Genomic DNA, 26,683 nt, shown 5'->3' on the forward strand with positions numbered 1-26,683 from the left:
TCTCCATCACAAATCTTGGAGGCTGGATGACCACCTGCCAGGGATAACTACAGAAGAGACTCAGGCATGAGGTATTAGCTTGGACCAGGCAGCTTCTAACGCCCTTTTTAACTCTAAGGTTCTATGTTTCTACCTTAGTTTTTTCCCTTCCATCGGCCTCACTCCTCTCTATCCACACGGCTACCACCCTAGTTCAGATCCCCAACACCTCATCCTTTCTCAATTGGACTCATCATCACCATCATAATCGCTAACATATAACTCCTACTATGTGCCAGGTACTGTGCTAAATATTAGCTCGTTTGATCCTCACAACCATGGGAGGTAGGTGCTACTATCATCCTCATTTTCACCTTGAGGAAACTGAGGCAAACAGAGGTTAAGTGACTTGCCTGAGGCCACACACCTAGCAAGTATCTGAGGACAGATTTGAGCTCACATCTTCCTGACTCCAGGTCTAGCACTCTGTCCACCGCTCTACTTGGCTGCTATCACTATAGTATCCTAATTTGTCTCCCTACCTTGTCTCTCCTCTCTCTCATCCTTCTTTCAACTGCCAAAGTGATTTTCCTAAAGCACAGGTCTGACCTTGTCACTACCATGTTCAACAAACTGTGATTATCTCCCTATTACCTCTATGATCAAGTACAAACTTCTCTGATATCTGAAGTTCTTCACAGCCTTTTTTCTAATCTTCCTTTCCAGCCTTGTTATATATTATCCCCCTTAACACACTAAGAGATCTGGACAAACCGACCTTCTCACTGGTCCCCACAGACACCATTCCATCCAGTCTCTATGTCTTTGAACAGGCTGTCCTCCAGGCTTGGAATGTACTTCCTTCTCACTTCTGCTTCTTAGAACCCCCAATTTCCTTCAAAGCTCAGCTCAAGTGCCATCTTCTACATGACTACAAGTCTTTCTCACTTCTAGTACTTTGCCTCTCTCCCCTTTCCTGGTATATATTTGTAGATGTAGATGATGTATATGATGTGTATGTGTATATGTATATATGTGTGTGTGTGTGTATACGTATATGTATAAATATAGTTGTTGTTCAGTAATTTCAGTCATGTCCGATTCTTTGTGGTGCCATTTCGGTTTTCTTGACAAAGATACTAGAGTGGTTTGCCATGTCCTTCTCCAGCTCATTTTACAGATGAGGAAACTGAGGCAAACAGAGTTAGGTGACTTGCCCAGGGTCACACAGTAGTAAGTGTCTGAGGCCAGATTTGAGCTCAAGAAGATGAGTCTTCCTACCTCCAGGCCTGGCACTCAATCCTCTACGACACCTAGCTACCCTATGTAGCTTTGTGCCCTGGCATATGGTAAGTGCCAAATAAATGCTTTTTGACTGATTGATTTTGGATGCAGTCTATCAGATTCGGTTGGTGTATTGGTTAGTTTCACTAAGCTGATTTTTTCTCTTTTTAATTTTTTTGTTACAAAAGGTAGTTCTCTGGGTAGGCGAAATGGATAGAATCTAATTAGAAATATAGATGATATGAAAACAAAAGATGTTAATAAAATGCAATTTTTAAATAAAAAAGAATCTTTATGTGTCTCAGGATCATCAGGGTGGAACTCAGTTGTGCCCATAAAACAGATGTGTAGACTTGTTAGAGAGAAAGATAATTGATTGTTAACTATTTGAATTTCTTCAGAGCATCAGGCTCCTGGTAGGCATAGTAATATAGTATTAAGATGGCATGAAAGCTCTACAGAGATAATGCTCTGAATTTGCAACCTGCCATAAGTTGTATCCTACCTAGAATGCCTGGCAGGCCTATGTCTGGTTCCCGCTCATCATCTTTCACTGAGACCCTTGAAAAATGCCATCTAGAGATTGGATAATCCCCAGGGACCATAGGAATATCCATTTTGACTGCATCGTACATGCCTGGTGGGGTTAAACACATAAAGAGAATTGCCATTTGCAGCTTTGATAAAAGCCTCATTTCTAAAATATAGAGAGAACTGAATCAAATTTATAAGAACACAAGTCATTCCCCAATTGATAAATGGTCAAAGGATATGAACAGGCAGTTTTCAGATGAAAAAATTAAAGCTATCTATAGTCATATAAAAATTGATTAGAGAAATGCAAATTAAAACAACTCTGAGGTACCACCTCTCACCTATCAGATTGGCTAATATGACAGAAAAGGAAAATGATAAATGTTGGAGAAGATGTGGTAAAATTGAAACACTAATGCATTGTTGGTGGAGTTGTGGACTGATCTAACCATTTTGGAGAGCAATTTGAAACTATGCCCAAAGGGCTACAAAACTGTGCATACCCTCTGATCCAGCAACACCACTTCTGGGTCTGTATCCCGAAGAGATCATAAAAATGGAAAAAGGACCCATACGTATAAAAATATTTATAGCAGCTCTTTTTGTGGTGGCAAATAATTGGAAATTGAGGGACACCCATCAATTGCGGAATGGCTGAACAAATTGTGGTATATGAATGTAATGGAATACTATTGTTCTATAAGAAATGATGAGCAGGAACATTTCAGAAAAACCTGGAAAGACTTACATGAACTGATGCTGAGTGAAGTTAGCAGGACCAGGAGGACATTGTATACAATAACAGTAACACTGTGTGATGATCAACTATGGTAGACTTAGCTCTTCTCAGCAATATAATGCTCCAAGACAACTCCAAAAGACTCATGATGGAAAATGCTATCCACATCCAGAGAAAGAACTATGGAGTCTGAATGCAAAGTGAAGCATATTATTGTCACTTTTTTTGTTTTTTCTTTCTCATGTTATTCCCTTTTGTTTTGATTCTTCTTTCACAACATGACTGCTGTGGAAATGCTGTTTGTCCTTCACTCTAGAAGACAACCGTGACATCAAAGAAGTGATGCCATGGCATGCAAGTGAACTGGATTTCAGTGAGGGAAGGTTGTGCAAAGTCACCAGTCTCAAATTTCTCCTGTGGAGAATGTACATGTACGATCTATATCAGATTGCTTGCTGTCTTTGGGAAGGGGGAGGGAGGGAGAAAAATTTGAAACTCAAAATCTCACAAAAATGGACATTGAAAATTATCTTTACATGTTATTGAAAAAAATAAAATACTATTAAGAAAAAAAGAGAGTGAGAATCACTAGCAAGGTGTGTTTGAGCAAAGAAATTGTCTCAGTACACATCTGGCTCTGGTTTGCTCCTGGTTCCTGTTCCCACAACCTTTGCCACACTGTATCCCACACTGCACCACCTTCTGCATTGGACATGGGTTCTATTTTTTGATGGTTTTCTTGGCTCACCCTCATAAACCTTTGCCCAGCTCTCTTCCTGAACTCCAACCTTCCTAGCATTGGGTGGGGGGGAACACTGCCTTGCCCCTTCTGACTGCTTTTTTTTAAGCTCACCATCAGGTACCTCTCTCAGCAACTTCTCCACAGCATGGTCTGGCTCTAAGGCACTTTGGAGCCCACACTGACTCCTCTGGCCCCTCCTTAACTGTGTATGAAGTATTTAGGCAGGACTAGCACCTCTGGCATGAGGCTTGCCGAGTCCTTTGCAGGGTTGCTCATCTGCCTCTGACATCCACCTTCACCCAGCCCTCACTTGTGGCTCCAAGAAGCTATAGCCTGCCTAGAAGCCACATCCCAGTAAACCTACTGGGCAGGGGAGCTAAACAAATTCTGGGCTAATCAACAGACCTCAAACCTGTTGGTGAGTTAGAGGAATGTCTGCCCCAAGCATTCCCTGGAGGACTGAGAACAATTTGTTCCAATGGCCACGAAGGTGGCTGGAGCAGACACTGTGCGGCATGTAGAGCTTGGTCAGCCATGGAAGATGCCAAGGTCATCCACCTCCATCTTGGCAGTGGACTTTGATGACTCTGGAAGAGAGAGTGAAGCTGATGACTTTGCGCAACTCTGTCTCACCAAAATCCAACTCATGTGCAAGTCAAGCCATCATCCGTGTCTTCACTGGTTTTCTTCAAAACAAAGGACAAGCAATAGCTGGTTAACTGGAAGATGCCCAGGTTCACTTCAGGATTCCCCAGCAATGACCTGGGACTCACTGCCTCCTTCAGATTTAACAACTGACAACCTACACATTCTGCATCTCTCTCAGAGTAGTGAGCAAATGGGTGGCCCTTGCCATCTTTGGAAGCTTAGGCCTATGTTACTCAATGGAAGCTATCCAACTCTTGTTGCCAATACCATGTTTCTCCATTTCCCTGGATTCCAGCTGCTTTTTGCTGGCTGCCTCTGCTTTTACTTGCCAAGGCTATATTTTTATAACCCAGGCATCGTGGGGGATTTCTATAAGGCTTTCACCTGCATCAGTGACTCTACATGCCCCCTGCCTGTATTCTGCTTGAATAAATCATGGGCACATGAAAATACCACTTACATCTGCCCCAAAAGCTACAACAGTGAACTGCCTATGAGGGTTTCATGTACTTAGGTAGGAGAGAAACTATAATCATGGTTTTTTTAATACTATACAGTGATCAGAAAAAATAAGCATTGTAATTCCAGTTTGAATGATGAGGAAAATTACATGCAAAATGATTTTAAAAGTTTGCTCCTGATCAGACTAGAAATGGCCTGGGAAGCTAGGTAAAGCAGTGGATAGAGCACTGGATCTAGAATCAGGAAGACAAGAGTTCAAATGCAGTCTTAGATACTTCCTAGCTATGTAACCCTGGGCAAGTCACTTCAGCACTATTTGCCTCAGTTTCCACATCTATAAAATAGGGATAGTAATACCACCTACCTCCCAGGGTTATTGTGAGAACAAAATCAGATCATATATGGAAAACATTTTGCAGACCTCAAAGCACCTCCTTAGGGAACCTGGTAGCCACCATATTGGTGCCAGATTTAGTAAGGACACCCTACTACAGCAGCTTTGCTCACTGCAACTTAGAATTCAAGGGCTCCAGTAATCCATTAGCCCATGTATCAATGGCCCAGGTCAGAAACACAGTAGGCCAAAGCTCCCGTGCTGTTCACTATGGGAACAGACCTGTGAGTGGCCACTGAACTTTACATCATGAAAGAGATAGAGAGACTCAGTTCCAAAAACAAAACTAAAAAAAAAAAACCTTAAAGTACTATATGAATGCTAGCTAGTAGTAGTACTCAATATCTGTGCTTAGATAAATGCTTCTTCCATGAGACAATGTCTGAAATTGTCCAGGGGAAGAACACTCCTGTTCTACACTTTAGCACTGAGATAATTCATACAGTCTGACTCTTTTATGCAGAGAGCTACAGAGGATGTTGCAATCCAAGGAAAACTATTTAAAGTCCAAACAAACAGGCAGGATCTGAGCTTTCACCCAACTATTTTAACTTGGCAAGAGAGGGAGGGATGGCTTAATTCAGAGGGAAAAGATAAATTAACCAGGTGGTTCAAGTAATACCTGAACGGACATGTACTATCATCCTAAAATCAGAAACAAATACTTAGGGGCAAATACTCAAAATTTTAACTTTTTAATCATTTTTCCTTTTAGACATCTATGTGTAAAGAGTATAAGCTCCTCCATTTGACTGTGAGTTTCCTGAGAACAGGGACTGTTTCTACCTTTACATTAATTTGATGAAATTACAGGAGACACACCACCAAACGTAGACCCTAACCCTTTGCTAAGAGTACCCAAGGAATTCCTCTGAGTGGTCCACAAAGATTGGGGCTGCCTCCTGATGATTGGTTGACTAAGACCTAGGAAGACAGACCATTACTGGAGGAACCTCCCTCCCTAGGGTCTACTTGAGGAGAGTTATTTATTACCTTTACCCTCTTTCTTTCTTTTTTTAAGTACATTTACATGTTCCTTTCCATATCACAGGGTACATTTCAACGAATGTGAATTTCCAGACAAGAGTATGAAGAAGACAAACAGTGTGCAGAAAGAGAATGTCCTTGAAACCAGTTTTAGAAAAAAAAATGTGACCTTCCCTAGATGCCCTTATGTTTCATAGCTTTACTGCACTGAGTACGGGGGAAATGATTTTTATAGAATATTTATACATTTTGCCTGCTTTAATTAAGATTTAACAAATTGGAAGGCCTTTAACTGGCCATATAACTTAAAATGAAGTTTTGCCTCCCTTGCAAAGCAATAACTCATAAGTATTTAAATATCTGTTCTCTCTAAATGTTTTCCTTTCAGTAAACTGATTTCCAACTTTCTAATTACTATAGTGATTTCCACCTACTTGGTAGAATTGATTTTTACTGCCTGTAAAACTTGTTTTCACCTCATATTTGCAAAACTAAACTGTAAAAACTAAATTCTATGTACTATAGGAAATTACTTCTTTTTTTGCTATTATGAAAAAGTTAACAAAAATGCTATTACTTTCTACTTTGGGCTATCAAAGCTTCTTCACTTCCTCTGACAATCCTCTCTTTGCAGCCAGGGAACAGATGTTCTGTCTGTCTTATATTTGTACTTATTTTTTGTATAACTATAGGTTGAAATTTAAAAATTCTTAGAAATTAGAACAAAATTTTATTTAATTAACAAAACTGAAAAACAAAACCATTTGGCCAAAATAAGATGTGATATTCAGACCTATTTGAAGTACAGATTGAAATGTTAATTTTTTTAAATAAACCATTTGTCATGAGTTCACTTTTTCATATTTACTAGCTTTTAATTACATATTCGGGGGGAAGGGAGTTTAATTTTGCTAAGGTGGAATAGAAATTGGAAAGAAACAATATTAAGTAAAGAGTTCATTGAATTCTTGGTTAGAATTCAACCTGGGGCTTCAGTAGGCTCAGTTGGACACTTTTTTGGAGGGGAGGAAACATTTTCTCTTTCTCTAATTTTTTTTCTTTTTGGCTTCCCCACATGTATTTTCAATCTTTAGTCTGAGAAATTGCTCCGCATAAGGCATGCCATTTGCCTTTTCTTATTTCTTATTGTATTTTTTGCTTAGGTACTAAGGTAATGGCTATTGGCTTGTAATTGTGCTGGACAGAATATCCAAAAATGTCTTCTCTAGAAGCACCTGGTCTTGGCTTTTCTGATTTGCCTAAAGAAGTCTCAGAGCATCATCTCTTTCCTGAAAAACTTCATCTAATGCATCCATACACGCTGATTCCTTTTCTAATCATTCTGGACTTGGCATTGGCAATCTTCATTGTTTGGCCTCCTGTTCTAAAATGAGAAGTATATTTTTTCTTTCAATTAGACAAACCAAAATTTATGTCAATCTTCATTAGCCTCATACTTTAACTGTTTACATTTCCATGCAGTACCTGATTTGACTATTTCTTCTCCTCCCGCCAATCTACAAATCATCAAAAAATTCTTCTAGTCCTTTCCTTGAAAAAGGAGCATGAATTAATCTATTTTAGCAAAAAGTATAAAGTTTCATACATTTTTATTTAGCAGAAATCAGAGCCTTCAGGGCATCAGCAACCCCACTCCATGCCCTTCATGACCCTCTTCTTTTTCCAAAGCTTTTTCTCTCTTGGATTTGCAGATCTGAGTGTAATAATGTGGGAAGCAGTTTTCTCTTCCTCCACCTACCCCACCCATGAGCAGAAAACCATATTAGTGAGTAAACAATACTTGTCCACGTAAGCCTGAAAGGGGAGTTCTTGAACTTTGAGTTCCTAGCTATCTCTTCTGCCTTTCTGTTTCCTTTGGAGCCGAGGTCTGAACCTAGTGATCTTGAAAATGTCTATTTCCAGCTTGGGATTATCTCTTTGCAAATTCCCCACTGCATCCAGGGCCATCTCCAGTTGTCCTGAGCTATTTCTCACCACTAGACCCAGATGACTCCAGAGGAGCCATGGTGACTTTGCACAGCCCTCCCTCACTTAAATCCAATTCACTTGCATGTCACGGCATCACCTCCAATATCAAGAACAAAGGACAAAACCACATCGACAACACACCCCTTGCAAGTAAATCCCTGTGTCCAAGAATCCTTGAATTTGAGAGTCACATGACAACCTCCCAGAGTGAGATTTCCTCAATAGAATACTTCTTCAAGGAAAAATAAGAAAACTCTCAATAGTGTCTCCCTATAGATGCCATGTCCTGAGGGACAAGGAGACTCCAATTTTGCCAGTCTTCCATGATTGTTCTGTTCATTGCTCAGACAGTGTAGGTCCAAGGTAAAGGGGAAATAGTTGTTCATTGTTAAGTGCCTTTACCTTCCTGGGGAGCTTAATGAGTATAATGGACTATTTTTAACATTTTATGTTTCCTGTGTTTATTCATACACCTGTAAGTCTTTTGACTCATGCCTTTTTTGTAGTGAAAGAAATAAAAAGCTATTCCAAACCCAGTACCCATATTGTACATTGAGTACCTCTGCAGAAAAGAAGCCTGTCACCTATGTATAAAAAATCTTAGGCACAAGCTATACTTAATCTTTGTTTTAGAAATTTCCCTGGAGTTTTATTCTGGAGTGGAGGCAGACCCAACAAGAAGGAGAAATTGACCTTTCTAGAGTCAGGCCCTCTAGGACGAAGCCCTATCCATATAAGCCCAGAACATTTAGGGTCAGGGAAAAGGAAAAAATAGTCTTAGCTTGCACAAATCATATTCAACAACAGACCACATCTTTACAGTCACATAATTAACTATAGGATATGGAGAATGCAAGGTCTCACTGTGCTTATAGTTTGTTAAAATATTACCTTAAAGGCCCTCCTCCAACAAAGTAGTTCTTACACGTGTTAAAAATCTTACAAGATTCAAAACAGGCAAAAGCATAGATAACTTTTTTTCGATGATCCTGTGGTTATTATTATCAAACAGGGCATAAAACAGGGTGCACATCACTGTCATGGTGGATGTCCTGTGTAAAGTCCGAAAAGTCCAAATAGAACAAGGATTTTTTATAGATGGTAATTTCTTCTAGATGCTCCTTTTTTAGGATAACATCATACTGATTACATCAAGCCTCAGAACATCATAGGACCTCCTAAATGAGATCTATAATTACTCCGAATAATTCAGCCTAATTATCCACAAAGGAAAAAAAGTATTTTATGAATGCTTATGGTCTAGAAAGACTAATTTGCATTTGTATAAACAACCCATAGAATTAGTACATCAGTACAATTGGATAGACATTGCACATGGGTGGAAAATTTAATAAGAGGAAGGGAGCAGGTTAGCTTGCCTTTAGGCTCTAAAAAAGGGCGACCTTTTTTAACACTGACATTTTTTCAATGTTATTATATGACTGTAAGTCATGGAATATCACAGGCTCTACAGAATTAAAGTTGTTATAAATAGATGCAGGGTAAACATGAATGTGCTGCAACATTTCACCAATAAAGAAATGCACAGAAGAAAGAGTGTAAAGACACATAAAAGACTTATATAGATTGAATTTCAGAGTGTCACTTTAAAGAAGAAAAAGAACAACTTAAAAGAATTCAGTGCTCATGGGTGAACACAAAAGTGGCAGTACTACCAAAGTTAATTTGTACTTCTAATGCCATGCCAATCTATTTACCAAAGGGATACTTCACTAAACTTGATCAAATAAGAATAAAAGTAATTTGGAAAAACAAAAGATACACAATATTAAAATGATGAAAAGAAGTAGGGATGAAGGGGGAATAGCATTTCCAGACCTCAAACCATATGATAAAGTAGCAGCCCTCAAAATCATCTGGTATTAGTTAAAAAATAGAGATCAGTGGAACTGACTAGACCAGGGAAAAGCAGAAACAATGGAACTCAATGGTCTAGAGTTTGATAAAGTAGAAAACATAAAATACCTAAAAAAAGAACTACTTATTTTATAAAATCTGCTAGGAAAACTGAAAAGCAGTTTGGCAGAAATTAGGCTTAGACCAATACCTTACACCATATTCCATAACAATTCTGAAAGGATACACCATCCTAGCTTTAATGAGCAATCAAATTTTCACTGTCATCTCTTCTCTAGGAAAAACATGAATTCTTTTTTCAACTAAATCCCAGAATCTCAGATGTAGAAAAGACCTTGGACAAAAGCTAACACAACCAGGTCCTGACTAAGCATCCTCCAACCGCAAACCTAACAAATGGTCATCCAGCCTCCTCTGAAAGATTTCTGGCATAGCAGATGAATCACTAGACTTGGAGTCAGAAGGACTGGAGTCCAAATCCTTGCTCAGACACTTATTAGCTATGTAACTCTGGGCAAGTGACTTAGCTTCTCTCTACCTCATCTGTAAAATAGGGATATTAATAGCACCATGTGGTCATAAGGGTCAAGTGAGGTAATATGTACAGAGTGCTTTGTTAACCTTCAAGTGATACATAAATGTAAGTATTATTAACATCATTACATATTAACATAGTAATGTAATTGGCAATTGTTATTATAAACGTCATTACATATTAACATACAACATTAACATATTAACATCATTAACATCATTATTACTACTGCTGCTTAGAGCAGTGCCTGGCACATAGTAGGCACTGAATAAATGCTTGTTTCCTTTCCCCCTCTATTCCACTTGCAGATGGTCTTAATTGTTGGGATATTTTTCTTTCAATAAATAAATTAATAAATTTGACTCTTTGCCACACGTTGGTTCTAGTTCTGCAGAATAAATTTAATCCCCATTCCATGTGATACTCCTGCATTTCAAATATGTGAAGACAGTTATCGCATGTTCCCTAAATCTCTCCTCCAGGCTAAATGGCATTCTCTGAAGGCCCCTCACCATTCTCATTGCTCTCCTCTCAACCCTCTGCAAGCTGTTGCCAAATTGTTGTCAAATGCAGGTTCAGAGCTATCCCCAGTATTCCAGATGTGATCTAACCAGGCTGTAAGGGAGGACTATGTTCTTGTTTTGCAATTCCAGACATCATACAGCCTTTGTTTCTTTATGAAATAAGACTGCATTAGGGGTTGTGGTTGACTTGTCTTTTAATTTTGGCCAGCCCTGTCACAAAGTTCACTTATATCGAACTCATGACCCATTCATATTCCCCAAACTGTCATCTACCAACACTACCCGTATACTGTATTTTTGAAGTTGATTCTTTGAAAGCAATTGTAAGACTTTACATTTACACGTACATATCAGCCCTGTGGTTTCAAGTTGTCATCATTATCCTGGTCCCTTTTTTGTGAATGACCTAGCTTGTCAAAGCCTTTCCTAAAATAAACCCAAAACCGAACATCATGCTCCATTTGGGATTTGAGCAAGATGGAAGTAGCAAGTCAGATCAAGTCAACAAGTATTTATTAAGCACCTACAATGTGCCAGGTCCTGTGCTAAGAGCTAGGGATTTTTTTTAAAAAATGCAAAAAAAAATTCTCTGCACTCAAGGAGCTCATGTTTTAACGGAGGAGACAACACGCAAACAATGATATACGTAAGACAGATTGGAGGTAATCTCAGTGGCAAGGCACTAGTGCTAAATGGATTCAGGAAAGTCTTCTTACAGAAGGTGGAATTTTAGTTGAAATTTGGAGGAAGCCGGGGAAGTCAAGAAGGCAGAGATGAGAAAGGAGAGAATTCAGCCATGGAGAACAGCCAGTGAAAATGCATGGAGTCAGGAGCCTCTGGATGCTATGTTTCTATGTGTTAGGTTTTTTTAGCTTTCATAGCATACTGTTGATTCTACATATCCTGTCCTCACCTCTCTCCTAAATTCCAGCTCTCCCTCCTCCCACCCCCCACCATCAAGACCTGCCTGCTAGGTTCCCCTATCTGGAAGTCCCATAGGTGACTCAAATGCCACATCTCCAAAATTGAACTTATTATCTTCTCCCCCCCCCAAAAATGTCTCTCTTTAAAACTTTCCTGTTTCCTTCTAGCTACCATGGTTTACAAAGTAGGAGTCATGTTCAACTACTCCACATCTCCTATTCATGGCATTCTTTCCACTTACAGGGCCAACACTTCAGATTCAGTTCTCGTCGCCTCTGCTTGGACTATTTCTGTTGTTGTTGTTAGTCATTTCAGTCATGTGCAACCCTTCATCACCCCATTTGGGGTTTTCTTGGCAAAGTTACTGCAGTGGTTTGCCATTTCCTTCTCCAGCTCATTTTGCAGATGAGGAAGCTGGGGCAAACAGGATTAAGTGACTTGCCCAGGGTTACACAGCTAGGAAGTGCCCGAGGCTGGATTCAAACTCAGGAAGAGGAGTCTTCCTGATTCCTGCCCAGTGTTTGATCTGCTGCACCACCTAACTAGCTGTCTGCTTAGACTATTACGATCTCCTAATTTTGTTCTCCCTGCTCCAGTCTCTCCCCTCTCCAAACCAACCTTCACCCAGGTAGTAAATGGATATTCCTAAAGTACGGGTCTGAGCATGGCATTCCCCTGCTCAATGGTTCCCTATTGGTCTAGGATAAAATATGAATTCCTCTGTCTGGTATTGAAAGCCCCTTACGATCTGTCTTTATCATTTCACTGATTTCATGTTACACCCTCTGGTGCTCTCCACGTTCTAGTCAAAATGTCCTATGTGTTATTCCCCCATATGTCCATTCCATCTGTCATCTTTGTGCCTTCACATAGACTGTCCCCAAGGTCTAGAACACTCTCCTGCCTCATCTCTGCCTCTTGGCATCCCTAGTTCCTTTCAAGGCTCACCTTTCAGGATTCCCAGGTTCTTGGTGCTCGCCCTAGATCCTTCTACTATTTTTTCTGGACCAGTGATTTCCCTGGTACAGAAAGCTGTAAGTCAGGAAACACCATCTACCAAGGTGGATTAACAACTACTATGCAGCCTCTACTATTAGAGATTTCCCATGACTGCTGAGAGACTTAGGAACTGCCCCAGGGTCACACAGCCAGCGTGTGTCAGAGGTGGCACTTGATCCCAGATCCTCCTGCCTCCAAGGCAGTGTTCATTCTAATGACCCATGATGCCTATCAATACTTGCTTCTTAAATTCACTTTGTGGAAAGATAGATAGATAGACAGACAGACAGACAGGTAGATAGATAGATAGATAGATAGACAGACAGACAGACAGATAGATAGATAGATAGATAGATAGATAGATAGATAGATAGATAGATAGATAGATACTGGATACATATAGTTTCCCTTTAGAAGAATGTAAGCTCCATCAGGGCAGAGACTTTTAAAAATCTTTATATTCCCTAAGTCTTACACATAATAAATGCTTAATAGTAATAAAAATATTTATATAGTGCTTTAAGGTTTGCAAAGTGCTTTGCAAATATTAACTCATTTGATCCTCATAACAACCCTGGGAGGTAGGTGCTATTATTATCCCCATTTTACAGATAAACAAATTGAGACAGACAGAGGCTAAGTGACCTGCTCCAGGCCAAACAGAGAGTCTAAAGTCTGAGGTCACATTTGAACTCAGGTCTTCCTGACTACAGGTCTAGAGTTCTATCCACTGTGGCACCTAGTTACCTCAATAAATAATAAATGCTTATTGAATTAACATGATTCAAACCAAGCTTGTATATAGTAAAACCTCACGTCTCTGTCACATTAATAATCATTTATTGGTGCAGTTGATTGTTTGAATCTGAATATAGGACTGCACATTTATTCCTATTAAATCTTATTAGATTTGATCTATTTTTTTTCTATGAAAATCTTTCAAGATTTTAATTCTTTTCTCAGATCCCTCATCAACTTAATGTAATATGCAAATTTTATTGGCATTCCGTGTTTATCTATTCAGGTTGTAATTAATAATGTTGAATGTGATATTTCTCTTTTGACAATACCAACAAATCGTATGAGGGGCCTTGTCCAGCTTCAATCTGGAGGAGAAAGTAACTAATAATTAAAGTCTCTCTCCTAGAATCTTACAGTCTGGGAAAATGAATCTTATCATGCAAACTTGTTTTCTCTTCTTGCATAAGCTCAGAGACAAACAAATAAACTACAGCAGCAACCAAAAAAAAGGAGGGGAAAAAAAAACTTTGTCCCAGGAAATAAACTTCCCTTTCTTTCAAGGCTATTGCTCATTTCCAATTAAAACCCATTATTTATAATGAGTAAGGAAATGGAAGTTAAGTTATTTTCATGTGAACTGACCTGGCAATTGATGTACTAACCCTGACCATCACCTCAAAGCTGGTTATTCAAGTCCATCTTGTTCTGGGACAAACTGTTTGATAACCTAATCTGTGCAAACACCAGCATTCCATCCAGCGTCTAAGTAAAACAAATGTGAACAAAAGATACATATTTAACTGGAGACTAAAGCATGACATTCTAAATGATGAGCACAACAAAAGCCAGCTCATAGAAATAATTTCAAAATATGTTAAACATATTGACGAGAATGGCATGACTTCAAAATAGACGGGATTCAAGTAAAGCAGTCCTTAGTCAAATTTATACCACTGAATATGTACAATAAGAAAAAATAACTCTAATGAATTTAGAGACATTAAAGATGATCTAGATCCAAAAATTACTCTTATGGCTATTAAACATAATTATAAAATGATAGCTATAGAAATAAGCTATTTTAGCAGCTGGGTGGCACAGTGAACACAGTGCTGGGTCTGGACTTAGGAAGACTTGTCTTCCTGAGTTCAAATCTGGCCTCAGACACTTGCTAGATGTGTGACCCTGGGCAAGTCACCTAATCCTGTTTGCATCAGTTTCCTCATCTGTAAAATGAGCTGCAGAAGGAGATGACAAACCACTCTAGTATCTTTGCCAAGAAAACCCCAAATGGGGTCGTGAGTTGTTGAACATGACTGAACAATGACTGAAGAACAACTGAATAGTAATAAGATAAGAAAAATTAATGGAATGATCATTGATAAAGAGGAGTCAAGATAATCAACAGCAACAAAATTAATAAAGATAATAAACGCAATTATCAAAATAGCACTATTCGCAATATTTTTGGAGTTAGCACAGATTCATAAGCAGCAGTTTTAACCCTAATAGATCAGTGGTCGAGGAACCACTAGCAACAACCATATGAAAAAGTGTTCAAAATCAATAATGATCTGTGAATTAAAATATTGAAAGCATGGCAAAAAAAAATCAATTCTGGTGGAACCAGGAAAGAACAAAGGTGCTGTTGGAGCCATGAACTGATCTGACCATTGTTAAAGTCAATATGGAATTACACAATAAAAAATGTCATTTTTCCTAACCTTTGACCCAGTGATGCCACTATTAGGTTTATATTCCAGAGAAGTTAATAACATAAAGAAAAATGCCTATCTGTATAAAAGTATTCATGCCATCACTATTTGTAACGCACAATAAGTCAAAAATAAACTTTGCCAAGACATTGCAGGATGGCTGAGTAAACTGTAGTATGTAAACATTATGGGATATTATTGTATCATAAGGAATGTCAAATAAAAGAATTCAACAAATTATAAGAGGCTTCTTTGAAATGAAGCAGAGTGAAGTAAGTCGATTCAAAAGAACATTACACACACTGACTACAACTATGTAAATAAAGGCAACATCAAACAGTAACAAAATCCAGGTCAGATACAATGGATGACATCAGAAGTACCTTGTTAAAGTACATAGACTAGGTCTTTGGATTATCTGGTCTAGAAAATGCTCAACTCATCATCAATGGACCGATATTTCAAAGGATCCACAAATAATGCGGTAATATCTTTGGCATTACCTTGTAAGTTAGTGGCCAATTTTTAAAATGAAAAAACAATTTGCTATAATGACCACCAATTCCTCTGTTCATTCAACAAATATTTATCCTCTATGCAGTGGGCAAGGCATTCCGCTAGGCTCTGGGGACACAGAGATAAATAGACTCTGCTCTCAAGTAGTTTACACTGTAATGGAGGGAAGGACGCGCTTACCAACGGTGATGATGCAGGGGAAAGTTAGATAAGTACAAGAAGAAATGAAAAGAAAATACTATTAGAAAGTTTAAGAAAGTAAAATCATTTCCTCCTTAGATGTTGAAGAAAGAAATGTTGTGGAGGTGGCATCTTTATTGGACCTTGAAGGAAAGAAACAAATAGGAGGAGGAGGAATAGTAACTAGCATGATAATATGTAATATATTCTATATTGTGTTATATTATATATACATATCGTAATTATAATATAGTACATTAAGATTTGCAAAGCACTTTATAAACATTATCTCCCTTTCACATCAACCCAGGGCAGTAGATATTACTATCATTTTCATTTTACAGATGAGAAAATTAAGGCCATCCAAAGTTTAAGTGACTTGCCCATGGTCACACAGCTAGTATGAATGGGTCTGATGCTAGATTTGAGCACAAGTCCTCCTGACTACACGTCTCAGTGTACTACCCATTGCGCTCCCTAGCTGCCTGATGGAAGAGTCAGAGAATGGGGGGAAGAGGGCATTCATCCCAGCATAATAATAATAATGCATTGGGTTTGCAAAGCACTCAGCATATATCCGTTCATGCGCTCCTCACAATAGCTTTGTAAAGGAAGTGTTATTCCCATTTTATAGACAAGAAAAAGAATAACAGAATACAAATGATTTTCCAAGGTAATGTAGCTAATAAGTGTCAAAAGAGGGATTCAAAACACAGGTCTGTCTTGACTCCATGTCAGGAATCTTTCAATTACCTTATATGTGGTAAGCAGAATGAGCAAAGTCACAATGAAGCATCATACATGTAAGGGTTTTCCTCAAAGCCACTATAAGACTTCAAACAGGCTGAATGCATCTGTATATGAAGCGCTAGGAATCCAGTCCACAAAATGGAGAAAATGACCTTTCCCCCTGAGGTTGGCATTATAATGCGCATTTTTCCTGCTCACATACCTACACATAAGAATGGAAAAGGCTTAGGGCAGGAGTGGGGAACCTGCAACCCCAAGGCCACATGTGGCCCTCTAGGTCCTCAAGTCCTTCAGTCAAAGGGCTGCACTTGAGGAACTAGAGGGCCACATGTGACCTTGAAGCCACAGGTTCCCCACCCCTGGCTTGGGATTTAAGGATTGATGAACTATAAATACCAAAACTAGTAGATATCTATTGAGAGAGTGAATATAATCTGATTTTATCTTTGTATCTTCTTTGTATCCCTAGTCCCTAGTACTATACTTCATTTTTAGTAGGTGCCTCAGTCATTCAGTAGACATATATTGAGTGATTATTACCTGTGAAGCACATGCTATGTATTACATTTCCTCATGTAGAGTTTGTATACCTTAAAGCCCAAACTTTAATTATTTTATTTAAGCTCCCTTCAAGGCTATACCTGTGCAGCTAAATGGTGCTGTGGATAGAGTGTTGGCCCTGGAGTCAAGAGGATCTGAGTTCAAATTCAGCCTCAAGCACTTACTAGTTATGTGACCCCGGGCAAGACACTTAACCCTATTTGCCTCAGTTTCCTCATCTGTAAAATGAGCTGGAGAAAAAAAGCACCAAACAGGGTCACAGAGAATCAGACAGAAGTGAGACAACTCAACAACAACAAAACAAAGTTATACCACAGTGGTATTTGCAGTGATTCCCCAGATACAGTATAACTGAGGCTGCTGCTATGCAGTAGAGCCATATGAAGGGTCAATCCTTCAAAGGGGAAGTTAAAGCTTGCCTTCATTCACCGTCATTCTGCGGTTCTGGCTCCTAAGGTCAATAATGAGTAGCACAAGGGCTCTGGTTACATCAGAAAACACAGAAGCCTTTTTCCATAAATATATGGATTTTTCCCCTCTCGGTTTAGAAAAAGCAAAAACAAAACAATAAGCAAAACCTAAGATGATTTTCCATTTCTTTGAGGGAACATAAAAATAACTCTCGCTGTGGGTAAAGGGATGAATAAACAGACCTCTTGAAATCTTTTCTATAATATCTGAGCAACAAAAAATAACTTTGCAAGGTCAATAAGTGCGTTTAGAATGGTTTTGTTAGACCACTAATTTGTCTTGGTCAAAATTTAGTATGATGCTGACTAAAAGTAATTAATCATTTTTCAGGTGTTAATTTGGCAAGGGATGCCACCACTGATCCCTGTCATATCTGAACTGATTCTTTATGACCCCATTGGGGTTTTCTCAGCAAAGATACTGACTAGAGTGGTTTGCCATTTCCTTCTACAGCTCATTTTACAGATGAGGAAACTGAGTCAAACAGTGTTAAGTGACTTACCCAGGGTCACCTAGCTAGTAAGTGTCTGAGGCTGGATTTGAACTCAGGAAGAAAAGTCTTCCTGACTCAAGACCTAGTGCTCTATCCACTGTGCCACCTAGCTGTCCCTCAAATCTGAACTAAAACTTCTATAGATTTCATGAGTGGATGGTTCTTGAAACATTTTCTAATTGGCACTATGGAGAGATGACTACTAGATGACCATGTACTATTTAGATTTTCTTTAAAAGTTAAATATTATCCTTATATTTAGAATATCAGCAAGGAAATGAACTAGAAGATGGCATGCAACTTGTGGGGACATTTATGTCATTTAAAAGGATGCATGAATATATCACATCCTCTAATACATGCAATCTCTATCTTATGAAATATCATTTAACTCATGCAGTTCCCTAGTTGTTATTTTAATTTATGTAATTTATTCATTCAACAGACATTTAAGGGAGCAAATCAGATGTTTCATACCCCAAGAGTTTTCTCCAAATCCTTCCATTCTCTAAGTGATTAAATGAACAAAGATTTAGGTTCCTGTTATGTGCCAGCTATTATGCTAGGCACTGAGATTATAAGAACAAAAATGAAAAAAAATCATTAATCTTAAAAAGTTTATATTTTTCCAGGGAAAATATTATATAAATGTAAGGATATTCAGAATAAACACAAAATAAATATATAATCGTTTAGGGAAGGACACTATCAATTGGATGGGGGGGGGGGTGGGAGGGGAAATCATATGTGGAAGGATTCTAACAGGTAGAGGTAAAAAGAGAATGCATTTCAGTCATGGAGAACAGCCAGTACCAAGGCAAAAGTGCGAAGAGAGGAGATGGAGTTGGATCAACAAGAAGGCCTGTTTGGTTTGACTGTAGATTTCAGGAAAGAAGGAGTACAATAAAGTACAAATGAACAATCTCTTGGTCCTCAAATTTTTCAATGTATGGCCTGGACCTCTCTCCCACATTTCTTTCACTTTTCCTTATATCCTAGCTTTGTCTTTCCTCCATAATGCCTTGGAGGTGGAAGATGCCTTGTTGGATTGTCTTGAAGTGAAAAATGACCATCCCTGTTCTCAAGAAATTTGTACTCTTGTAAATAGATAAAAATACATATGAAAATAACTAATAACTGGCATTCATCTCTCACCTGTGGCTCCAAGAAGCTGTAGCACGGACAGCAGCTACACCTTGGTAAAAACCATCTTGGCAAAATGACTAAACCAGGTTGAGGGTAAGCAGCAGGCCTCAAATTCATCAGTGAGTTAGGGGATGTCTACCCCAAACCTGTGAAGACTTCCCCCAGTGGAATGGGCAGATGAGGACAATTTGTTCCAATGGCCATTAAGGTGGCTGAGCCTGGCATTGTGGCATGCTTAGAACTTGGTCAGTCATCAAAGACACCAAGGTCATCCACTGCATCCTGGGTCATCAACAATCATCCTGACTTTTGTCCTGCTGCTGGATTTTGACAACTCTAGAAGAGAGAGTGAGGCTGATGACTGCAACTCTGCCTCACTGAAATCCAATTCACTTGAAAGTCAAGAATCACTGCAAGATGTCATTGGTCCTCTTTAAACAATAACAATAACCTGAGTTATAGTGTAGTCTTCAGTAATTAAAACTGAGAGGCATTTGAATTATTCATCAGAAACTGGAATGATCGGGGCAGCTAGGTGGCACAGTGAGTAGAGCACTGGCCCTGGAGTCAGGAGGACCTGACTTCAAATTCGGACGCAGACACTTGACACACTTACTAGCTGTGTGACCTTGGGCAAGTCACTTAATCCCAATTGACCTGCCTTCCCCTCTCCAAAAAAAAAAAAAAGAAACTGGAATGATGTCTCTAATAGTAGAACCAAGCCCAAAAACCAGGAAATTAAGTCCAGTGAACAACTGAGCATGAGGGCACTAGCTAGCTGAGATTTGTTTGCTTACCTATTCAGTTGTTTGTTGTTCTAAAATGCTTGGTAGCTGGAGCTGAGAATTTCTTGCTTAGAAGATGAGAGGCTTCAAAGAGAATAAGACATAAGAATCCAAAGGGAAGCTTATTGCTGTTACCTTGCAAACATTTTAGTTTTTCCTAAACAAGCTATAGCAAGAAATTGCTTATGGGCTTTAAGCTAAAAAGAACACAGTAATGTCTACTTTTCCCTTCAAGAAGGGACAGCTACGAATTTCAGTCAGTCAACAGGCATTTATTAAGAGCCCACAATATGCCAGGAACTGTGCAAGAAGTGGGGATACAAAAAGAGGCAGAAGACAGCTCCTCAAGAAGTTCACAATCTAAAGGCGGAGACAATAAAGCAAACATCAATACAAACAAGCCACATAGAAGGCAAATGGGATATAATTAAGAGAGAAGGCACTAGGATTAAGGTGGGTTGGGAAAAGCTTCCTGTAGAATATGATATTTTAGCTGGGACTTGAAGGAAGCCAGGAGGCAGAAATGGGGAGAGAGAACAATCCAGGCATGGGGGACAGCCAGAGAAAATGCCCAGAGACAAGAAATGTGTCTTGTTTTTGGAACAATAAGGAGGCCAATGTCACTGAATCAAAGAGTTTGTGGTAGGGAATGAGGTGTAAGAAAACTGGAAAGGTAAATGTTGGGTTGGGGTGAGGAGCTATGAAGTTTTTTGAATGCCAAACAGAGGACCTTTTTATTTGATGCTGGAAATGATAAGGAGCCACTGGAGTTTACTGAGTAGGGAGGTGACATGGTTGTATTTGTCCTTTAGGAAAATCATTTTAGTTGGCTAAATGGAGAATGGATTGTAGTAGGGAGAGACTTAAGGTGAGCAAACCCACCAGTGTGGTGATAATGATCTGCAGCTGGGTGGGAGGGGTGTAAGAGATAGTAAGGAGTTGGGGATGACACTTAGGCTGTGATCCTGTGGGACTGAGAAGATGATGGTGCCCTCAAAGATAATAAGGGGGTTTGGAACAAGGAGAGAATTTGGGGAAAAGATAACGAGTGGAGTTTTAGACATGTTGAGTTTAAGATGTCTACTGCACATACAGTTTGAGATCTCTGCAAGGCACTTGGAGGTATGAGACTGGAGGTCAGCAAAGAGTTTAGGGGAGGATAGGTAGATTTGAGAATCATTAGCATAGAGATGGTCCTTAAATCCATGTTAGCTGATGAGATTACCAAGTAAACTAGCATAGAAGGAGAGAAGGCCCAGGATAGAGCCCTGTGGAACACCTATGGTTAGGGGGCATGAGCTGGAGAAGGATCCAGCAAAGGAGACCTAGCAAAAGCAGTCTGATAGGAAGAGAACCAAGAAAGAGGGGGGTGGAGCCAAGATGATGGCTGGAAAGCAGGGACTTGCCGAGGGCTCTCCCCCAAGACCCTCCAAACACTGATAAAAAATGGCTCTGAACAAATTCTAGAGCTGCAGAACCCACAAAATAGCAGAGGGAAGCAGGGCTCCAGCCCAGGACAGCCTAGATGGTCACTGGGTAAGGTCTATCGCACACAGAACTGGGAGTGCAGCAGAGCAGAGCCCAGCATGGGCTGCGCCAGGACCAACCAGAGTTGGAGCCAGACTGAACAGGCCCTAGCGCCCTGAATCAGTGAGCTGCAGCAGTTACCAGACTTTTCAACCCACAAACACCAAAGACAACAGAGAAGGTTAGTGGGAAAAGCTGCGGGGGACAGAGTGAAAGGAGTTCAAGGTTGGGCCATCGCCCCAGGGACAGCAGAGGTGGTGCAGCTACAGAACTACAGCTGCAGTTGCTTCCTGGCCCAGGCCCACGTGGTAGGAGGAATTAAGTGGCGGATCAGAGCAGGAGTGCACAGCCTGCTTAAGATCTGAGTCTGGTCCAGGTTGGCAGTTCTTGGGGGAGGAGGAGCTCTGGTGTGGCAGAGCTTGCTGTGTAGAAATAGCTCTGAAAACAACAGCGCATCCCCTTGGAACAAAATACTCTCTACTCTACAAGCAGTCATACCCCCATGAAAAACTCAAGGGTCAGGTAGTTGGCTGGGAACATGGCCAGGCAGTGAAAACGGACTCAGATTCAGACTCGGACTTTGGAATCTTTCTTTGGTGACAAAGAAGACCAAAACATACAGCCAGAAGAAGTAAAAAAAGTCAAAAAGCCTACATCAAAAGCCTCCAAGAAAAACATGAACTGGCCTCAGGCCATGGAAGAGCTCAAAAAGGATTTGGAAAAGCAAGTTAGAGAAGTAGAGGAAAAAATGGGAAGAGAAATGAGAATGATGCAAGAAAACCATGAAAAACAAGTCAATGACTTGCTAAAGGAGACCCCAAAAATATGGAAGAAAACAACACCTTAAAAAATGACTGACTCAAATGGCAAAAGAGCTCCAAAAAGCCAATCAGGAGAAGAATGCCTTGAAAGGCAGAATTAGCCAAATGGAAAAGGAGATCCAAAAGACCACTGAAGAAAATACTACCTTAAAAATTAGAGTGGAGCAAGTAGAAGCTAGTGGTGACTTTATGAGAAATCAAGATATTATAAAACAAAAACAAAGGAATGAAAAAGTGGAAGACAAAGTGAAATATCTCATTGGAAAAACCACTGACCTGGAAAATAGATCCAGGAGAGATAATTTAAAAATTATTGGACTACCTGAAAGCCATGATCAAAAAAAGAGCCTAAATATCATCTTTCAAGAAATTATCAAGGAGAACAGCCCTGATATTCTAGAGCCAGAGGGTAAAATAGAAGTTGAAAGAATCCACTGATCACCTCCTGAAAAAGATCTCAGAAATAGAACCAGGAAAGAGTGGCATCCCAAAAACCTAGAGAGAAAAGAGTATCAAGAAGAAGAGGGCTATCAGCCAGATCTCTGACCCCAGCAATACCTGAGAAGTTGTTACTTGCTGTATAATGTAGACTCCTACCTAACTTTTAGACCTTTTCAGTTTCCGCAGGCTCTTCCAGAAATGAGAGCCAAAATGATTCTAAAACTCTCCAGTCAAAATGACCTAATGATGAATTTGTTGGTCTGTGGCTCTTTTTATGAAACTGATTTTGAAGTATTGCTTAATTTTGCTCTTGGGAGCTCTAACTTTGTTCTGTTTTGAACATTTTAATACATTTAAAGTGTCACATAGTACCTAATCTTTGCTCTGTAATTCTTGTTAATAATAATTCTTGTTAATAACCTTTGGCCAAAAGTAATAAATGTGACCCTGACCTGGAACTGAGTTAGTCATCTGCATAGCTAAACCTGCCTTAGCTGTAGTCAGTGAATCGTTAATCAAAAGGGAGGTTGCAAGACACTGAGCATGTTCATTTTTCTATACTGGTTTTCTCCAAAGAGGAGCATGGAGTCCATATGCCTCTACGTTTTTTCAGGGTAGCTGACTACCCTTACACTTACATAAAGCGTATTTTAGAAGTTGGGGAAAAGGGATGTTTGGATTCCGAATCCCAAAACTTCACTAGATATTATAGGATTTAGAGCTGAAAAGAAATATAAAGCCTTTTTAGTCCAGCCCCATCATTTTACAGACAGTGAAACTAAGCACAGAAAAGTTTGAATGACTTGGCCTAGGTCACACAAGTGATATGGAGCAAGGCTGGAATCTAAACTCACATCCTCTCACTTCAAATCCAATGTTCTTTCTACTGTACCACTCTTGACTGAAATCCACATAAAAAACACTCAATTAAATATCTAACAAGGTGGGGGCAGCTAGGTGGCACAGTGAGTAGAGCACCAGCCCTGGAGTCAGGAGGACCTGAGTGTTCAAATATGACCTCAGACACTTCACACATATACTAGCTGTGTGACCTTGGGCAAGTCACTTAACCCCAATTGCCCTGCCAAAAAAAACCCAAAAAACAATAAATATCTAACAGGGTGTACCTGCCCCCCCCCACCTTAATATCTTCATCTGCATCTCTGTAAAATTGTCTGTAAAGCAAATCATTTGGTTGCCATTGACTTACACTACAAACCAGAAAGTTATCCCCACAGAAAAGAATAAGAATGGGAGGTTGGGAAGAGGTGTCCATAATGTAATACAAATCATACTTAATAATTCAGTTGGCCTTTTTAAAAACAATCTTTATCTAAAGAAAAATTTAGCAAGTCATGAAATGTTAATAATATTGAACCTGGAAAATATGGGGCCAGAATATGGCCTTGGGGGAGAGGGAGAGATAAGAACAGGTGAGGAGCTCATCTCTGCACATTTCTTAGCCCTTGAAGATATGCCTTTATATTTCATTCCACTTCTTGAAATCTAGCTCTATCTTAAGGCAAATAATTCTTTCCAAAGCCAAGGTTTTAGTTGGCTCTATATTCAATAGGGTTTATCTTGTTCCTTTCTGGTGTCCTTAAGTGTGTGTTTATTTAAAAGACCAGGTTGGGCTGCTAAGGGGTATTTCCTCTCTTTATCTGTGTGGTATCCTTTGTAACGCTCCCTGATAAACAGCACAGAGAGAAGAGGTCATAGGCCTTAGAGCAGGAAGGGATGATAGAGTCCTTAATTTTACAGATGAGGAAACTGAGGTCTGGCAACATGGAATGACTGGGAAGATCAAACAACAGGCTGCAAAGCCAGGATTTGAGCACGGAATCCACTTCTTCTAAGGTCAAGTTTAGTGGTTTCCACTACACCACGTGACTTCAAGAGTTCTTTACACAACATATTACAATAGCGATGTTACCTTACTAGCTTTAAAAATAAATAAATAAATAAATAAAAGGCATGTTCCTTTTCATATCCAGGTTCCTTTTAACATCTAGAGGATAGAGCATGGGAGGACCTGCATTCAGATCCTGCCTCAGACACTTAATAGTTTTACGACCCCGGGAAAGTCAATTGACCTCTCTGTGTCTCATTTTCCTCATCTGTAAAACAAAAATAAATAGAAGCATTTACCTCACAGCATTGTTGTGAGAATCGAATGAGTTAATATAGGTTAACTACTTCACAAATCTTAAAGCACTATATAAATTCTAGCCTTTATTAATATATGTTACATTAGCATGGCAGTACCAACATTGTTGTGTGTGGATGGATGTGTATGTGTTGTGTCACGCTGACTCCTTCTCTGGCCTCCTATGTATATTTTTAAAAACTTTTCATTGCTCTTTTATTTTCTCATCACTTTTTTTTGGGCAGTTGCCGTACTTTCCTTTCCCTTCAACTCTCCCCCTTCCCAATAAAAGCTTTCCCTTGTATCAAAAGTATAATGAGGTGAAACAAATTTGTGTCATAATTATCACATCTGCAAATGCATGCCTCATTATGCACCTAGAGTCCCTCACCTCTACAGCAAGAATCAGGAAGCATGCTTCATCATGTCGTCTTACTGATCATCGCACTGATGAGAATTCTTAAGTCTTCCTTAACTTTTCTTTCTTTCCAATGTTGTGGCCGTATAAATGAATAGTTTCCTAGTTCTGTGCACTTTGCTCTCCATCTGTATCGTGTCCTACTTGTACCAGTCTTCTCTAGTTTCTCCAAATCTGTCACTTTCATCGTTTTTTTATGGCACGATGAAATTACCTTACATTCCTATTTTGCTTGGCCATTCGTCAATTATTGGGCATTCATTTCATTCCTGATTCTTTGCTACAACAAAGTGCTGCTTGCTGTCCCTGACTAGTTTTGTAAAGGTCATGTAACTATAAAAGTACCTGGGCAGGAACAGCAGGTTACCCTGAACATGGATCCTGAAGCCCGAAAGTTGTGACAGATGATCCGCCTCCTGAGTGAAAAAAACTAATTGTTTCATTTTCCTGTATAGACATGGGAAAAAACACCAGTAAGGGTTTTATCTTTGACCACAGGGGTCAATGATAGTGAGAGCAAAACGGCAAACCACAAAGAATAAAGCTGCTTCAAGGAATTTGTAAATCCAAAATAGTAAGCTGGGTGTCACATACCAGATTAATTGTTTTGGCAGCTTTGTTGATTCCTCATGAATGAATTCTGGTAAGCCAGCAAAGGAGGTGGCTATTATTACCAAGGCTATCTACTTTCATAAAATACTATTGCAGGCTAGGAGCTAGAAACCTGAGTGCTTCTTTCTATTTTTTATTTTTTTTTGGTGGGGCCATGGGGGAATGTATGTGTGTGTGAATTAGACTGGAAGAGATGTTATTGCATTGGTATGTGGAGCTCCTGGTGAGGAAACCTCTGCAACTTCTAATTTTAGAGATTTGCCTGGGGCACTGAGATGTTATAAGTAACGCCTCTACTGCCGCACAGTCGATATTGTGAGAGGTGAGGCCTCTACCGTATGTCATGCTGCTTCATGTGATTTATATAAAGGATAAAAATGAGAAAAGGATATGGCATGCAAATGAAATAACTTAATCCTGAACTGTTTGTAATATAATGTAATTTTTTTTAAATGCATTATGATCATGTTGAATTTATACCAGTCATAATACAATGGCTCGACATTGGGAGAATAATTAGCATATTAAATGATGCTAATAATCAGATAACTAAATCCATGAGATTATATCAATAAGTTTTGGGGAAAGCTTTTAATAAAATGTAGCATTCATTTATGTTTTCAAGAAACAGTAAAAGAAAAAAAGTAGGAAAGGAGACTTTCTCCCAAACATGGTAAAAAAAAATCATCTAAAATCAAGAGCTAGCATTATCTGTAATGGGAAAATACTAAAAATGAGGAAT

General features: G+C 39.3%; 1 pseudogene; it reads right to left on the reverse strand.

The window, feature by feature from the left end:
• Positions 1 to 6,815: 6,815 nt before the first annotated feature.
• Positions 6,816 to 9,867, reverse strand: LOC118829612 (annotated as a pseudogene).
• Positions 9,868 to 26,683: the final 16,816 nt, after the last annotated feature.

This window comes from Trichosurus vulpecula, chromosome 8 (genome assembly GCF_011100635.1).
Source record: "Trichosurus vulpecula isolate mTriVul1 chromosome 8, mTriVul1.pri, whole genome shotgun sequence".
NCBI lineage: Eukaryota > Metazoa > Chordata > Mammalia > Diprotodontia > Phalangeridae > Trichosurus > Trichosurus vulpecula.